This window comes from Hemicordylus capensis, chromosome 2 (genome assembly GCF_027244095.1).
Source record: "Hemicordylus capensis ecotype Gifberg chromosome 2, rHemCap1.1.pri, whole genome shotgun sequence".
Classification (NCBI taxonomy): Eukaryota; Metazoa; Chordata; class Lepidosauria; order Squamata; family Cordylidae; genus Hemicordylus; species Hemicordylus capensis.
Window position 1 is genome coordinate 144,444,901 of NC_069658.1, and position 18,558 is coordinate 144,463,458.

General features: G+C 44.2%; 1 long non-coding RNA gene across 1 annotated transcript in view; it reads left to right on the forward strand.

The window, feature by feature from the left end:
- LOC128346311 (uncharacterized) overlaps nucleotides 1–18,321 on the forward strand; it is a 30,414-nt gene extending 12,093 nt beyond the window's left edge. Inside the window, exon 2 of the long non-coding RNA XR_008316891.1 lies at nucleotides 17,473–18,321. This is a non-coding gene — a long non-coding RNA (uncharacterized LOC128346311). The remainder of the gene's footprint in view (nucleotides 1–17,472) is intronic.
- Nucleotides 18,322–18,558: the final 237 nt, after the last annotated feature.

Genomic DNA, 18,558 nt, shown 5'->3' on the forward strand with positions numbered 1-18,558 from the left:
ATTTCTATATTGGAAGGAACTGGAATTTTATTTTTATTTTTTTTAAGCGACTAGAAGTTGGCATATTGACTTTCCTAAATTAGGCACAAATGCCTGGATGTTTAATCACATTCAATTAGTGTTACTCTGTGACCCTGACAAAATGCCTTGTCCTCTTCTATGTTCATCTAGTGGAATGTGTGCCACATTTTAGAATATAATGAGCCGGTATTATTAGCAACATAAATCCCTACATCCCTTTTAGTTTTAACGGTTCCCTGTGTGTTTCGGCAGCTATGTGACATCCATTATATTTTTATTAGTGCTCAGTGCCAGAAGTCCGGAGGCAAGCTGGAGGTCAAGCAGGCAAGCAGGGATGGGCAATCCGGGAGCAGCTCAGTCTGTGCTTTGAGTGACTAGTGGCTCTGACTGAGGGATCAGGCCAGAATCAGCAGCTGTACAGAACTAGGTAGAACTCTATTGGCCCTTTGTGTCACTTGACCCCCCCGCCCCTTGCTCTGATTGAGAATCAAGCCCAAATCAGCAACTGTTTAGAACTCTATTGGCCCTGTGTGTCACCTGACACCCACCCTTTGCTCTGACCGAGGAATCAGGCCAGAATCAGCAGATGTATAGAACTAGGTATTGGCCCCCAGTTGTGTCACCTGACCCCTGCTGAACTGCTCAGTGCAATACTGCCACCTGCTGAGTGCAGGTGCAGCTCAGAGCAGTGCAGCTGAGAGCAGGCCAGCAGATGTTCCTTCTAGCAGCTTAGCAGGGTGGAACAGAGTATCAAGCAACCTGGGTTAGAACCCATAGGAACCTGCCAGACACCAGGTCAGACCATCTAACTCAGTATTGTCTACACAGACTGGCAGTGGCTTCTCCAAGGTTGCAGGCAGGCATCTCTCTCAGCCCTATCTTGGAGATGCCAGGGAAGGAACTTGGAACTTCTGCATCCAAGTATGCAGGTGCTCTTCCCAAAACAGCCCATCTCCGAATATCTTTCAGAGCTCACCTTGAGACTCCCATTCAGATGCAACCAGGGGAGACCCTGCTTAGCAAAGGGGGGCATTCATGCTTGCCAATGCCAGCACAAGACCAGCTCTCCTCCCCACTGTTGGAGATTCCTGGTGCCTTTCATTAATGCCATACATGCTGAAGCAATGTCATCATATGGATTCCTCGAGAATTTCAGAGATTGTGCAGGCTAATTCACACCTGCCTATTGCTCAGATATGACTGCAGCACCAGGCGGTGTCTTGCAATGTGTCAATGTGCCATCACAGACAGCCTTCACCTCACCTCACAGGCAATGCTTTTCAATGGAACTTTCACACATTCCACTGCAGATGATTAAAGGAATATAAGCATGTGTGAATTGGCTGGGAGGCTGTGATCTAAAGCCTATTTAGTAAATATTGTTTACTTGGAAATAAATTCCTCAATGGAGTTTAGTTCCAAGTGAAGAATGGAGGTGTCAGGTTCTTTTATTTTTGTCACTTGCTCAGAGCTCTGAGTAGGTAGCGACACATAAACATATATATCAAACAGTGCATAGCAAAGTTAAGCATACAAGTACGCCCCACCACTTAACTTTGGCTATGAAAAAGCTAGACTAGAGAAAGGCTTTCTTCTATAAGATACTGAGACCCTGGCAGTTCTCTAGGGGAGAGAAAATATGCTGTCACTAGCCAGCATAGCATTACTCCAGTAGCTATTTCTGGTGTCTCTCTTGCATTTTCTTTTAGACTGCATGCAATCCCTGTTGGGACAGGGCATCATTTTCTCATATATTTTACCATGTAAAGTGCTTTGAAAACTTGTTGTTCAAAAGCGATAGATAGATAGATAGATAGATAGATAGATAGATAGATAGATAGATAGATAGATAGATAGATAGATGGATGGATGGATGGATGGATGGATGGATGGATGGATGGATGGATGGATGGATACAAGTCCAGTGGCACATGAAAGACTAACCATTTTCCATTGTTGCATCATTTCATGGACTAGAGTCCACTGCATCAGATACATCATGAAGTGATATTCTCAGTTATACATGCACATTTCTTCACACACACAGGTTGGGGTTGGGGGTGGGGGGAGTTTGCAACCTGCAGGATCAAAAGGCCATTGCATGCAAATGAAAGTAGTAGGTCTGTCACATTTTCATGGGCAGCCCAAATGGATACAAGATAGGGACAGAGTGACCCATGTACAGCAGCCCTCACGAATGGTGATACTATTTTTCCTGCTATGCTCATTTAACACCAAAAGAGAGCCATTGTTTTCATTAGTAGGAAAGGTGCCCCCAGTTACATCCTATTTGAATAGAATCAGCTATATTGTTGAATTCTGCTTCAGCCATTCATGTAGAAGCCAGCCTCTGTAGTCTTTTTGTTGAAATATGGTGATTTTGAGACCAGCAGCATAGTGTCCTGGGAGATGGAGATGTTCTCCTCCTGGTTTTGGAAAAAGCTGCTCTTTCTGTAACATTTATTCTCTTGCTTAGAGATCAATCTACCACTACCCACTCTGCTCTTATCTTGTATACCTTTGAATTCTGCACAGAAATGTAACATCCCATTCATTGCATGACTTTTTGGCGCCACAGTTTGGAAACCTTATCTAAAAAATTGAGAAAAACACTTCCTCCATCTAACTATTGCCCTGTTCAGGAGTTTGGATTGCAAAGATGACATCCTGACAGATGCTGTCTGTGTGTGCTTCTAAGAGGAGCCTACATGCAACATTAGCCTTGGTGCTTTCAAAACACATGCACACTTGTACAGGAGTGTGACCATATTTGTTGCTCCTCCACCCCCACCCCCATGCTCTGGAAGTGCTGTTTGACCCTGGAAACATCCTTGGAGAAACGATTCCACTGTCAACAATAACTTCCAGGAAAGCAGAGTGGTGGAAATCGTTGCAGTCCTGTGCAAGAGCACCCACACTTTGGAAGCCTCAAGGCTAGCACTGTGCATGCGTGTCTGTTATGAGCATGCACACCCCCTAAATGGTAATGGCCTTTCACAAAATTATCTGGGGTGGTTTGTGGGAGGCGGGAGCTTTGACCCTGGTCCTGACAGATAAGCAGAGCCTCTGTCTGGTTCTGCAAGTCCAGCACGCACACAAATAACGCAGCAGCGATCTTCATTTTAGAATCCTGGAGCTGGATCCTCTGAGGATCAGATGAGTTATCCCAAAATGCATTGTGCTGATTGGAGATCCCCATTACAGCATCAGCCATCCTCTGATTAGCCACAAAGGGGCCAGAGGCGGAGCCAGCTCTATTGAAGCCATTGCTAGAAAAGGACCATAGTGTGTCTTTTGCAGAATGGCAAATTCACAAATAGTAGCCTCTCCAGCCATAGTGCCCTTTTACAAGCATGGTGGCTGGCTGCCAGAAGCTGCTGCAAGAGGGAAATTCCAACACATGATCAAATTCCAATGTAGACAGCTCTTCTTTCCATCCCACCTAAAGAACAAGTTACGAAAGTCTGGCTACCCACGTTTGAGTGTGCTTGGTTGGCAATATTCCCATGGGTTCTCATGTGAGCAGTAATAGCTGGTGTAGTGATCAGCCTCCCCTCGATCTAAAGAGTTAACTGGAAATGAACCTTTGTCTTGACTGACAGGCTGGTGAACTCCAGGGCTCAGCCAGTCAGCACACCAGGTGGGTGGGACCTAGACAGCTGTTGACAGGAAGAAGGGAGTTCTTCATTGGGAGAAGCTTGGCTGGAAGTGCACAGGATGACATGTGGCCATGGAGGCTGGCTGTAGGAGAATAACTCTGCAGAACCTTGAAAGACGGGAGGTTAGGAAGCTTGAATTCTCAGGAGTTTGGTGAGTTCAAAGAAAAGGGAAGTTTAGTCTAGGGGGGAGTTTGTTTAGTCAGGCTTTGCGTTAAGGATTTTGTATTTCTTTGGTGTGTGTGCTCTGCATATTCTGGATACCGTTCTATTATAATTTACCTGCAACGTAATTGAAATAAGAAACTCTAGCCTATACCCAATACACTTAGGATGTTGCAAAAGTCTCTGTAAACATCTGAGCGTGCATTAGGACAAGCTATTTTTGTAATCCTACTAAGTATTCCTAACTGTATTTAAAGCTGAGAAAGCCTCAGATGGAAGCAGTCTGTAGTCAATGAATAAAACTGGGGTGTGTTTTTTAGTTCTTTTGTGTTTACAAGTCTCTCTGAGTTAATTTTTAACTCAGGAAAAGGGAGGGCTGAAGGGAGATTCCTCTGGTGCAAACAAATCGTCAAATGTTCAGCAGCTATCAGTTTTCTCACCACTACACTACGTGTAGGCTTGCACGTGAATATTTTTGTACTTGTCCAAGAGCCAAATTAAGAGAGGTTTTTTCCTGGGTTATCGCACCCCAAGCCCAGAGAGCTTCTGTAGACGGAAGGGGGGGGGGTGGTGGCAGCATTTTGAACCTACCAATAATACAGAATAGTTTTAGGAGAAGCCTAGCCAGGCAGCTCAGCAGGGATGATACAGCATTTATTTCCCTTGTGTGAGCTAGCTCTGAGACAAAGACTTTAATCCTCTATAGCTAGGTTTACTGCCTTCTACCCTATTATTGATGGTCATGTGAATGAGGATAATGAGTGCTACAACTACCTGCTTTCTCCTTCACCAGACAAAAAGTGTAAAGAGCCAAATGATATATTACAGATAATGAAATGGTAGATGATGGTGATAGAACTGCATTTATAAATGTTCCTCCACAGACAAAATAAAGTCCCTGCACATTGCAAACGGATGTCAGAGAGAATGATGTAACCCTCTCCCTGATGTTCTAATTTACTACATGTAAGGATCTTTGGGTGGGGGGAAGGGTTGGGATTTAAAAAATGCAAACTTCCACATGCAGTCTGAAGTGTCCAGAATCCAGTCTGAAGTGTCCAGCACAGTCCAGAATCCCCTTCATTTTGTACAATGTAGACAAACTCTTAAGTTGTATTGGTGTTGCAAAGCAAAAATAGCTATTAGCGCCAGCTGTGCCCATCAAATGCAAGCAAAAAAGCACATCAATCCAGTGACTGTTCAGCAAGGGGAATTGGAAAGATAAAGTCTCTACCAAGCTTTCAAGTGACTAAATGGGAGAGGAGACTGCTATGAGAGGGAGATGTGCCATTCGTGCCAAAGGAAGTGGGCAGTGTTTGTTGTGTGAGTATGCGCCAAGTAGGAACAGCTGGACTATGTGTGTGCCACGGAGGTGCCATCTGCACAATGTATTCCATTCCAGCTGCACAGAGAAAGAGCATATAGAAGACATTTCAACAGATTGGGAGGTATCTTTTCTACAAAAAAGGGGGCTTTTCTACAAGGGGGCATCTCCCTTTTCAGTCTTATCTGTTACATTCATCCAGGCTATAATAATACTGGCCTAAATGTTGGTTCCATGATGGATGATTCCAGGATATGCTCACCCGTGACCCAGATTATATGGTGAAGAACTCTCAGCGTTGGACATTAAAAGTCTACATGATCCAAATGTGATAGAAAGATGCTAATGGACAGTAATTGCATATCATCTGCTAGCAAGTAGTTCTCTCCCCATGGTCTCTCCTCCTCTGATCTTCCAGGCCTAACTTGGAAACATGCACAGCCAGGCTAAGTCTGAAGAACCAATGTTGTAGGCTGAGAATAACCATGTTGTAGGCTGAGAAGACAATACTTTCCTTTTTTTTTAAGCCCACTGTGTGGTGAGAAGCTCACCAAAAAAGGCACTAAGTGCACAGATCTGAGATTCCTGAGACTGAATCCTGACTGATCCTCACACTAGGAAGACAGGATCCTGAGCAGCTTGCCTGAGGAAATAGCAGCTCTAGTCCTACTATTACTCCACCGCCACCACCCTGCTGAAGAATTTGACCACTGGCTATTGCACCTGCTTCCATGCTGAGATTTTCTCTTGCAATTTCATTCTACACCAGTCAGTTTAGGATGTCTGTGTTGAAGTAACTGTTCTCTGCTTTCTTACTGAACATGCCTCCTGAATAGACCTAGGAATGTTTGCCCGTGGAGATATAAAAGAATTTGCTTTTTAACACCCTAGGAGAACTGCAGGCTAAAAATGTTAAATTCTTCCTGGATCTTAGTACTAAAATAGCAAGTTCTTACAACATGTTAATGACTTTCAATTAAACTCTGACCGTGTGCACATATACACGTCAAGTTCATCACTTGATGATTACAACATCATGAGCGCCATGTGTGATTGAGCCAACAGATCAACTACAGGGAGAGCTTGCACATTACTTCAAAAATACAATGGGGCCATTCTCATGATGATCACTAGGGTAGGAGAAACCTCCGTCCCTAATCCAGGAGCTGGGTGTGCTTCCGATTGGCCATCATGAGAATTCCACTGTCAAGGTTGGAGGAGGAAATGTTCATCTGCAAGCTGGGTGTGGAGGCAGGGGGCAGCAGCAAGCCCAGAACTTTGGAATGTGCTCCCTAATGAAATAAGAGCCTCCCCATCTCTGACAATTTTTAAAAAAATCTTTAAAGATGCATCTGTTCACCCAGGCTTTTAACTGATATTGTTTTGATTGTTTCTAATGTTGTTTTAGAATATTGTTTTAAAAGTTTTAAATTGTTGTGTTAAAAATTTTTGTTTTGTTTTTAACTAATGTTTTACTTTTGTTTTTATCTTCTTGTAAACCGCCCAGAGACATAAGTTTTGGGTGATATAAAATATGCTAAATAAATAAATAAACAAACAAACTTGTACCCAGCTCCCGAGTGACGGTGAAGGGAAAGTATTTCCCATGCTTCCCACCTCCATACCCAGCTTGCAGATGAGCATTTCCCCCGCCTCCTACCTTGATTGTAGAATTCCCATAATGGCCAACTGGGAGCATCCACAGCACCCGAACTAGAGCCAGAGACTACTCCTAACCGAAAGATCATCATGAGAACAGCCCTACTGTGTTTCCAAGGAGCATCCACAGCACCCAAATCAGGGCTGGAGACCTCTCCTACCCTAGAGATCATCGTGAGAACAGCCCTATTGTGTTTCCAAGGAGCCAGCCCCCATATTCAGGTGTACATCATCAAGTGTTGAGTAACCAAGTGATATATGGTCATGTGTGAACTGAGTAGGCAGGCCTTTGTCTTCTCTTTATCAGTTTCCCTTGTGCATTGATCTTCTAGGGCAGAGCTGCACAACTTCGGTCCTCCTGCAGATTTTGGACTACAGCTTCCATAATCCCTGACTACTGACCACTGTGTCTGGGGATTATGGGAGCTGTAATCCAAAAACAGCTGGAGGGCCAAAGTTGTGCAGCCCTGTTAAAAATAAATAAATCATCATCACCACCATCATCTTTCCATAATATTATGGAATGGATACTATTCCATAATAGTATCCATTCTATTAGTATCCATTCTGGGGCACAATGGATATTCCTTATTTCAGAATGTCTTATTACTATAGACACCATACCTCAACAGAACCTCTTGTTTTTAAAATGTTGATCTGATAACATTACCCCCTGGCTCCCTACCTTCGGAAACCTTGCTATAATACACTGTGTCAAATAATGAAGGCTATTTTCACCAGAAGGTGTTGGTTTTCTTACATCTCATTATTTACAGGTAGCTGTCCCAGAATATAATTATGCCAGCCCTCCCAGATGGACATAAGAGAGGGACAGATGCACTGAAAGGATGGCCAAATAGAAGAGAACATCCCTGGTCTCTCAGGCAATCTGATGACGCATTGATAGGAAAGCCAAATGGATGAGTTTGCAGGCAACTGGCCACAGGGGCTACAAAAACCATATATTGATGGTTGTGGGGTGGGATGATTACTTCCTCCACACTATAATTTGAAAAGTGTAATGTGATAATGTGGACAGATGAGCCTTCAGATGCTAAAATAGATGTCTCCTTCATGGTGCAGTCAACCCCTTTCCCCCGCTCATTACCTAATTGTGTAGTCATCCATTTGTTCCTCTAAATCTGGCAGCTGAAAAAAAAAGCTTGGTGAAACCATCAAAGCACAGAACCACAACCCTGGCCAATCACATTCAGCCACTTGATGTTTCTCAAGCACAAAATGCTTTCAAGCAACCAATATTAAACCAGAGCTATTCAGAAACCCTCAGGAACAACATGGGATATGATACCGGGGGCTGAAAGGGGAGGGGATTCCCCCTCTCTCTGTAACCCCCAACACACCACATCCTTTGTCATCCCTGAAGATCTTCTCCTCAAATATCAGCTGACCCCCAGCAGCAACTTTACAGGGAGCTCAGGGGGAAGAGAAGATCCCTAGAGATTAAGCTATTGCACAAGCCCAACTGTGGTTGCAACTGTTAAAAGCAGCCCCCTGTTCATCCCAGGCTTTATGCTTATGGGTCTCCCAGGCAGTACCAGATTCACAAAGTACTTGAAGCCAAACTGGTTCACCTTGAACCAGGCTGTTTCAGCGGCTTGATCGCAGACCAAACCAGGGGCAGTCTGGTCAGCAGTCAAACCAAACCAAGACCAGTTTGGAGCCAAATGGCCAGCCAGGCGGGTGATAGGAGAGGTAGTCAAAGGGTCTTCTTACCCGCCCAGCATGGCTGCTGGGGCCACCACTCACTCCCCACCCTGGCACAGCCCATAGCCCAAGTGCATCCAATCCTGCCTCTTCAGGGGCGGATTAAGCCTTTTGCCACCCGTCGGATTTGCCACCCCCATTGCCACAGCGAGGGTAGGCCTGGTGAGAGGGAAGCTCCCCCATTTTTCTTGTAAAAACCACCACTGCACAGCAGATGGGGTCAGCAAAGGCCACACAGCAGTGGCTCTGGGGAGGGGAAGGTCTCCCCTTTTACTTTAAAATGCTATTGTGCTGTGGGATGAAGCAGCAGCCATTTGGGGGCACTGGCCTGTGCAGTCATTTGGGACAGGACCCCCACCCCTTTACTTGTAAAGGGCAATCCTCACTGGATTCCCTTTTACAAGTATTAGGTGCCCAAACTGCCAAACCGGTTCAGTCAAATGGACTGGACGTTTGGTCGGTTTGACTGAACCGGTTCGGTAGCACGCGGTTTGGCTCCAATTCGATTTCAATTGAAGCCAAACTGCGATTTTTCATCCGTGCACAGCCCTAGTACCAGAACTTTTTCAGGTCCAAATTGGCATTATCAGAGGCCGAACAGAACAAGACATTGACCATGGAAGTTGAGAGAAGGTTCAGTGTTGCTGCCCTCTCCCATACTTGATACCAATAACAAAAAGACTGAGCAAGTCTTTGAGTAAATTAGACAACTTGGAAAGATCCTTAGGACAACAACAAACAAGTCTGGTATGCATATATTAAGCCTTCCCCAGGAAGTTAAAGGTAATCAAACATACAGAAATTCCTCTGCAAAGCAATCTTCCCCCTCAAGCCCCCAAACAATTTCCTACTACTGATTAGCCTAGAATCTAATGATTAGATCGATTTCAAAAGATGATCCTCACGCCCGTAATGAGCTCTACTCTTAGGCAATTAAGCCTATCTGTATCACCCCAAACAATACATTTAGTTGCAAAACCTACTCTCCCATTGATGAGTATTGCTCATCAAAACTCAGATAAGATTTCTCTTTTTAGAAGGTGGAAGGTGATCAACCCTTCTGTCGGGGTAGAGCCACCATTGTGCCAATGGGTTCAAAGAACCCGGGCCGCCGACGAATCAGGGGCCACGAGAGCGGCCCCGACATGCCCCCAGCGTCTGACGTCAGACACGGGGAGGCTAGTTTAGCTCCCGAGCGGGGGCCACATGGCCCCTTCGGGAGCTAAACAAAGGCTGGTGCTGTGTTAACAGCGCCAGCCAGGGGTGGCTCTTCCCTGCAAAGACAGGGAAGAGCCGCTCCTGGTTGCACGTTGAGAACGCAGCGCCAGCCTAACTAGCTCCACGCGGCCCCTTCAGGAGTTAAAAGGCTGGCGCTGCCTTCTCAGCTCAGCCCAGGAGCGGCTCTTCCCTGCAGAGGAGAGCCACTCCTGGGCTGCACTGTGAAGGCAGCGCCAGCCTTCATTTAACTGCCGAAGGGGCCATGCGGTTCAGGGGCCATGCGCTTCAGCAGTTAAAGGGCAACTCTCCTCTCTCCGGCTGAACAGAGCCTCAAGGCTCCGTTCGGCCAGACCACGCCCCCACACCTGATGTCAGATGCGGGGGCGTGGTTAGCCCCAGCGTCTGAGGTCAGACGTGGGGGCGGGGTCAGTGGGGCCACGGCAGTGGCCGCACAGAGGCCACCGGTGGTCCCGCTCCGCCACTGCCTTCTGTCAAAAAAGTTCAGTCTCTAGGCTATCACCCACTCACCCACCACCCACCCCAAAATGCCAGTACTTTGTTCAGCATATATTCACCTTTGCATTGGTTAGCTCTGCCCAGCTCGAGACCTCCCCATGGAATTTCCTTTACATCACTGTTCCCAGGGATTGAGGCTGCCCTGATTCTTGTTACGTTGACCATCCACCCTACTGAAAGCCAAGATAGAGCATGCTCTGTGGCTGAGTCCTAGAGAGTCCTGATTCTGAGAATCGCTGAGCTGAAAACACTATTTTGGGTCCCTCGATTCCTCACAACTACAACCTAGCAATCCCCGTTACCAAGCTGATCTTGTCTGATCTCTGATCTTGGCAATCCCTCTTGCCAAGCTCATCTTGTCTGGTTTGTCTGAGGGTGCCGCCAGCTTGTCTGGGGGCAACTCAAAGGCATGCCTTCTCTGTAGTTGCCCCAGGACTGTGGAATGTACTTTCCACTGAGCTGCTCCTCCCTGTTGGCTTTTAGGAAACAGCTGATGACACATCTCTTTAGCCAAGCTTTTTAGATAGCTGGTGTTTTTATGGATATTTTAATCTGGTTTTTATATGTTTTAACTGTTAAATTCTTGGTTTGTTTTATTCTTAGTTTGTGTTATGCTGAAAACTGCCTAGATAGATATCTCAGTAGTGGGTGGTATACAAATCAAATCAAATCAAATCAAATCAAATCAAATAAATAAATAAATAAATAAATATCCAAGTTCATCATTCAAGCCTAGACAAGCTGCAAGACAGGAGACACAGCCCTTTCCCGTAATTGTCTGCTCTAGAACAAGGATTCCTTTCCTCTCTTTCAGCAACACCATGGTGACCACGCAAATGGCACCCGTGCATGTGCAGATGCCATGTGCATACTGGCGCTGCACAGGGGATTATTGGGACTTGCAGCACCTCAGCAGGAAGCTGGAAGGGGTAAGGACCAGATCTCCTCTTCCAGTAAGGAAAGCCAGTAAGGACCAGATCTCCTCTTCCTTAAAGTTCCCAATTCCATTTCCTAACATGTGCTCAAACATTCACGTTCAGGGGACTCCTTAATTTGTGTGTCTCTGATGAACACATTGGGGGTCAGAGGGAGATGAAGTCAATATAAAAGTCTTTGACAGACGCTTTCCCTGTTTGACAGAGTCAACTGGAGAGCTATATTCATGAACAGGTTTCTCCAACTACACTCAAAAGTTTGCCTAAATTCTCCAAAAAAAAACCCATCCTGACCTTTTTCACTAACAACCTTAATTATAGTGATTAACTTGGGAGAACTGCCTTCTCTCATTCATCGTCTCTCAAGACCTAACCTCTCCTCTCTCTTTCCAAAGAGTATGCAGCCACTGCCAATTTAGTCTACCTCCAAAGGAAGCTGCATTTCATTAACATGTTTTGCTTAACTCCTCCCTTTCTAACAAGCCTATTTCTCTGTTTTGTGGTTCCCTGTGTCAATTAACTTCCTGCCTATCTCAGGAACTGTAGAATCCTAGGGAAAGAGTTGTGGTATGTAAGGAAGTGTGGAATTGGGAATATTAATAGTCTAATGAAATAAATATTATGTACAGAGAGGCAAGTGCAGGCTGCTTTTCAGTGCTCTTGCTGCTGACTGTTTGTTAGCCCTGCCTCTGCCCCAGACTGGAATACAAGTAACTAAAGCCTCATTCAAAAGCTGTCCTGGATCAAGGAATAGATTAACTAAAAACACCACAGGGACCATCTCCACATAGCATTGGCATGCAAGCAGCTAGTGTAACAATAAGGAGACTCACTGGGTGCCACATCTCCTGCAACTCTATGGTTACTCCGTTCATTTCAGTGATTATTATTGAATGCATTCTGCTTCTGTGTTTATATGCATGAAAGCAAGTTCCTGATTTTAAATTCCCCATGTTTATGATTTGGTTTGCTAGTATTACAATTAGAAATCTATTCTATTGATTCCCCAAATGAGATTGTGTATTTTGATTGGTATTCAATAAACATTGTATGTTTTGCTTTCGAAGCCAGTTGTCCCCATTTGTATCGTTCCCATGTCAGTGCTCAGGTTAGCCCTTTTTGTAAAGTTCCCATGGTGTACATGTGTCTTGCTCTACGTCATGACGTAACCCTGCATCTAGCTTGAAGCTACAGACCCCAGAAGAATTTGGCAAAGTTGAAGAGCGTTTAGAGAAAAGAATGACACATACGATATATAGCAGGGATGGCCAACCTGAGGCTCTCCAGCTATTGGACTACATTTATTGCACCTAGGAGTTATGGAAGTTGTAGTCCAACAACTGCTAGAGAACCTCAGGCTGGCCACTTCTGATATATAGCTTGGAACCTATTTCAATTTTCCACCTGAAGTACGGCCTTCCACAGGCCTGGTTATCCATTCAACTTTGTCCTAGGCTGTTGTACCCATTGAAGAGCTAGTGGGATCAAGTGGTTTAGATTCACAGCTTCAACTTCATAAAGGTGTTTCTAGCACTGATATTTCTAGAAGAAAAATCTGAAAATGTGAGGCAGCAAAGCTAGGATGGATATTAAATGCAAAACATATTTCCAGAATCACATGAAGTCCGTCCCATCCTCCCCCCCCCCGACCACCAACAGAAACTCAGAATCTAATAAATTCTTCCCATAGATCCTTGTAAATTAGATTTTGTCAGGGGAAATTTTCTTTACATAAACTAGGAGGCAGGGAAAGAACTCAAAAAGCAAGACATTGATGCATGGAATTTAAGGGCAAGTAATATCTTCCTTAGGTCTGAGGTTCATCAGTAGTGACCATCACCATTACATTACATTGAGGAAAATGTTCTGCTCACTCCAGGCTGACAATCAATTGTTTTGTGCCCAGGAGAACTTTCAACACTGTGTAAAAACTGTTAACCTCTAATTGAAGATCGTAACCTTCCTCAGGCTTGGAACACAGAGTCTTTGAGAATAATGTAGGGACTGGATATTTTTCAGGCTGCCCATCTAAAAGTGCTTTGTTGCCATTCCAGCAAGTGAAACATGTTTGGAAAACTGCTCAGAGCAGGCTACCAAGATGATGCATTAATGCTTATTTGTTATATTATTCTAATTTCAACTGGTGACCCACCAAGACAAGCACAGCCCTTCCTGTTCCTAAGAATGCACAGAGCCCATGAATGATGGGGACACACTAGGTTATTTGTCTATTTGCTTATTTTTTGCTACTGTGACAGTTCTTTTTGCTATCATATTTTCATGATATTTTATGTTCCGTTATATCTCAAGGCCAAAACAAAAACTGAATATACATCATATGCATCATTCCAGCCTCTACATGCTCTCTAATTCATCAAATTCTTCTGGGGTCCATACTGGATTACATTCACAGTCTGGGGTTGTACAAGACTGTAGACAAGAGGAATTGATCTTCCCAGCCTCCTCCTCCTCCTCCTCCCCACTGCAACCTCCTGACCCCTACAGTCCCCTCCCTGCTTCCCCATGCTTCCTGTCCCCTACAGCCCCCTGCAACACATCCCACATCATTCCTGAGAATCCCCCAACCCTTGAAGGAAGAGCCTTTTTGAGGGCTGCAGCAGGGAGGAGGTGACAACAAGAAAGATCCCTTGTGCTCACAACTGTTGGGTGAGCCTCATTGAGTTGCATCGGAGAAGGAAACTAATTACCATTATCCAGGGGTGCTATAATTGAGTAGATGGGTTCAAAGAACCTGGGCCCCCAAACTCCTGAGGGCCTCCCAGCTCCATCCCTCCCTATTTTCTTTATCTCCCTCACTTTGAGGGGCTGAGAGGAGTGAACACGGTCCCCCTCTCCCCTAGCAACGCCCCTGCCACTATCTCATTCAAGTCTAAGCATTTTACATTTTGGAAAGCAGACTAACACCATCAGCTGGGTTAGAAGAAGTTTTACCAACCTGATTGCTTCAGGGCCAGCCTACATGATCTTCAAAGTCAGTGTGCAGCTCTTGATGGGCTATGCCACACCAAACTACAGCTAGAAGATCACATGTTTGAATTATCTCCTTATAACTAAAAACAATATATTCCCTTCCCATCCAATAAATAATTTTTTTAAAAAAAATAAACTTTATTTGTTAGCCACCCCATAACAAATTCTGGGCAGCTCACAACACCACAATAAAAATATTTTATTAAAACACATAACACAAAACAATTTAAAATACAAAATACAGTACAAAACATTTTAAACCCTTTTTAAAAAAAATTAAGAAGTCTGAGTTTTAAAAAGTCTTTACAGGGCATCCAAAAAAATTAAGTGATGACATCAGGCAAGACTCATTGGAGAGGCTATTCTATAGTTGAGGTGAACATAGGAACATAAGAAGCTGCCATATACTGAGTCAGACCATAGGTCCATCTAGCTCATTATTGTCTACACCAGGGTCCCCAGATGTTATTGGACTTCAGCTCCCATAATCCCCAGCCCCAGTGGCCTTTAGTTGCAGATTATGGGAGCTGAAGTCCAATAATGTCTGGGGACCCAACATTGAGAATCCCTGGTCTACACAGACTGGCAGCAGCTTCTCCAAGGTTGCAGGCAGGAATCTCTCTCAGCCTTATCTTGGAGATGTCAGGGAGGGAACTTGGAACCTAGATGCTCTTCCCAGAGTGGCTCCGTCCCCTAAGGGGAATATCTTACAGAGCTCACACATCAAGTCTCCCATTCATATGCAGACAGGGCAGACCCGGCTTAACTAAGGGGAGAAGTCATGCTTGCTACCACAAGACCAGCTCTCCTCTCCTCAGACCAGCTCTCCTCTGTCACCACCAAAAAGGCCCCTCTTCCTAGTATCTACCCACCTCACCTCATTTGGCAGGGGCACTCAGAGCAAGGCCTCCGAAGAAGATCATAAGGTCCAAGTCAGGACATATGGGACAAGGCGCTCTCAGGTAACCTGGTCCCAAGCCTAGTAGTTTCTTCCTGCCATGTTCAATGTCTGTTTCCAGGCAGGGTTTTCTGTATAGAGAGGAGCATTCAACCATGCTACCTGCTCAATGCAATTTGAAGAGTTAAAAGTCCAACATATGAATTTGCTAATCATGTAGCTCAGTTCTCAGTGACTTGGTTTTATGTCTTGGGAAGCACAGAAACCAGCTGTTGACAAAGCCCATGTAAAATCCGGAGGAAAGAGTTGTGGTGTGCAGGGACAAGGCAGTAGAGCAATATCAGGAATAATAATGGTTTATTGAAATATATATTATTTACAGAGAGGCAAGAGTAGTCTGCTTTCAGTGCTCTTGCTGCTGGCTGTTTGTTAGCCATGCCTTTACTTCAGGACTGGAATAAAAGTAATTAAAGCACCATTCAAAAGCTGGCCTGGATCAAGGAACGGATTAACCAAAAACACCACAACCCAGCTGCCTTGGTCTCCTTGGCATCAATGGCACTCAGCCACTGTCACAGCCACTGTTTATTGTAAACCACCCAGAAACTTGCATTTTGGGCAGTATAAAAATGTGTTTAATATAATATAATATAATATAATATAATATAATATAATATAATATAATATAATATAATATAATATGGCTTAAGTAGTTTGAGTACTCGCTTGATTCTGTGCTTTCCTCTGTTTCATCAATAAAACAATGATGCTCACACCTGCTATACTTCCAGTTACATTCAGGGGTGTTTTTTTTTTGTTGTTTGCTAAAATACAGATTGCACAATTTTCTTTTTCAGTAGCACATATTATTCAAAATTTACCTGTTGCATATGAGCAGCTACATAGTGATGTATTCTGTAGGAATACATTAGTTCACACAATTTTTAAAAAATCTCTGCCTTGCTGTCACCAAGTCCAACTGCATTGGCAATAGATGGAACTGGGAAGCATTCACAGTAGCCAGGAGTTGGCAAGGCTCAGAGTTCTCATCACAAGTTTATTAACAAAGACATGTTGAACTCAAACTAGGTACTGCATCCTCTAGTCATCTGTTCCTGGATTTGGATGCCAACAAAAACATAGATGTCTTCCAGGCAAAGCACAAAAACAAAAATTCTGTGGAATGTGTGATCAATTTATGAACTACCAGTGGATCATAGTCAAAATAAATCTACCTATGGACACCTGGACCTTCATCCAGGGCAAAAGGACCGTTCAAATCTATTCAAGCAATGGGACAGGAGAGGCTTCCTTGTGGTTTCATCCCCACTGATGGTGGGTGGGATTTAAATGACCAGCACCATCTGAGTAGCACTAATTGTGCTGGTCTTTCCCATCTGACTGTCTCCCTGGCCAGGAAGCAGGGGAGTGGTTGGTTCAGAAGGACAGACACAATTTGCCCCACCCACATATGCCAAGGTTCCAATTTTATAGCAGCAGTGTGGAATGGAGCCATAGAGAAGGAACTCTGGAGGCACTGCCATATATGTTAAAAGGGTCTCAAGGTGGACAGTGTGTTTGCTGCCTTTAATACTAAGGTTCTTTGAGGAAGTTCATACCTTTTCTTAGAATGTAGCTTTGGACACCACACACACACACACACACACACACACACACACACACACACCATGTGGGACCCTAAATGTATATGCCCCATGTATGCAATCCATCTACCAGAGGGGAAAGGAATGGGTGCATCATTGCAAATGTGTCAAGGCTCTGGATCATGGGGAAAGGACACAGTGGCTGACATTCACACACATCCTGACTCAAGAGCCCGTGTTCACTCCTCTCCCCGACAGCCCCTTGGAGTGAAGGAGATAATGGAGAAAATGGGGAGGGGTGGAGCTGGGGGCGGCCTCAAGAGCTGGGGCCCAGGTTCTTTGCACCCATCCACTCACCTGCTGGCAGCCCATGTTCCTCCGGCTGGCAGCCCCACCCCACCTGCCATGCTCCCTGCATCTGATGTCAGACACTACTGCACCAAGAGCATGGAAAAGCAGTCTGCACTTGCCTCTCTGTACATAATATCTATTTCATTAAACTATTACTTTTCCTGATTCCACTCTACTGACTTGCCCTTGCATACCACAACTCTTTCCCTTGGATTCTACAAAGCTGAGATGGTATACTACTGCTGTCCAAGTTAAACACATCTGTAAGATTTGTGGTGGGTTGTGTCTGAACTGAGTTTGGGGGAAGTAAGCATATACACATTCATGCATGTATGTCGGGGTCTACTGGTAAGAAAATGTTAAGGTTATTCAACTTTTTACTAGTTATTCCATCCCTTTGGACCCTCAGGTGGATTCTTGAATGGTAGCTGGAAAGAAGTCCTGTTTCTTACTCAAGCAAGAAGAACAATTCATTACGTAAAAGGTGTCTGCAGTAAAACTTTGAACTGAACCACAGTGGAACGCTGCAACAACTTGAACAGAAAAACGACGACTCTCAAAACTTGAGGCTTTGTTGTCATGCAAAACATTACTGAGACGGCTCAAACAGCATGAAAACCTTGTCAAAAATCAATATTTGGATGTCTATGTAGAAAACAATGATATCACTGATTCCAGACCAAAACCATCCAGTAATTCTATTTTTGCCTTGTTTAATTTATGGATTGTGAATGATATTAAATGTACAAACACTGAAAATGGGGAGAGGGAGGGAACAACTACAGAGTATTCTATTCCTTTTCTCATACTGGAGAACTCCTATTGGAGATTTCCTGCTAAGCATTATGGCAGCTGTATTAATTATTTGCAATTAATATGCCTTTTGAGTGTATACAGACTTTGATACATGCTGGAACAGCACCTTGAAAATGTTTAATAAAATTCAGTTCTAAAAAAAGAAAATACAAGATTACCTATACAAACAGCATATGAGAAAAGCACAAGAAGACCCATCTTTAATTAGCAGGAAGAACAAAGAGGAAACCTAGAGTGGGGAAGAGAAAGATTAAATGAACACATTTGTATGATAATTTTGGAAGATAAATGTTTGGATGTTTCATCTAGAGAAAAGAAAGCAATCATCATTGATCCCCCATGGAGGATTGAGATATGTTTTTCATTTTGTATCACCATAAACTTTCAATCTGAAACTAATTGAGCTTTTCCAAATCACAAATTAAATAAGGGCTGTACTGAATTTTCTCACATTTTCATTTTCATTGGAAAAGTAGTGCTGGTGGCGGGGGGGGGGAGATTCCCCCCCCTGAAAAATCTTCCTTGCTCATCTGTTTTCTGCCTGTGCTGTTCCTTGATTAGATATATGGTCTTCTGAAGTTGCACATACACATAAGTCTTGACTCAGCCCAGACACAGCTGCATCAGATCTTCGTGTGCATGATCCCTGAAGATGTTGGAAGTGAAGGACTCTGCGCTG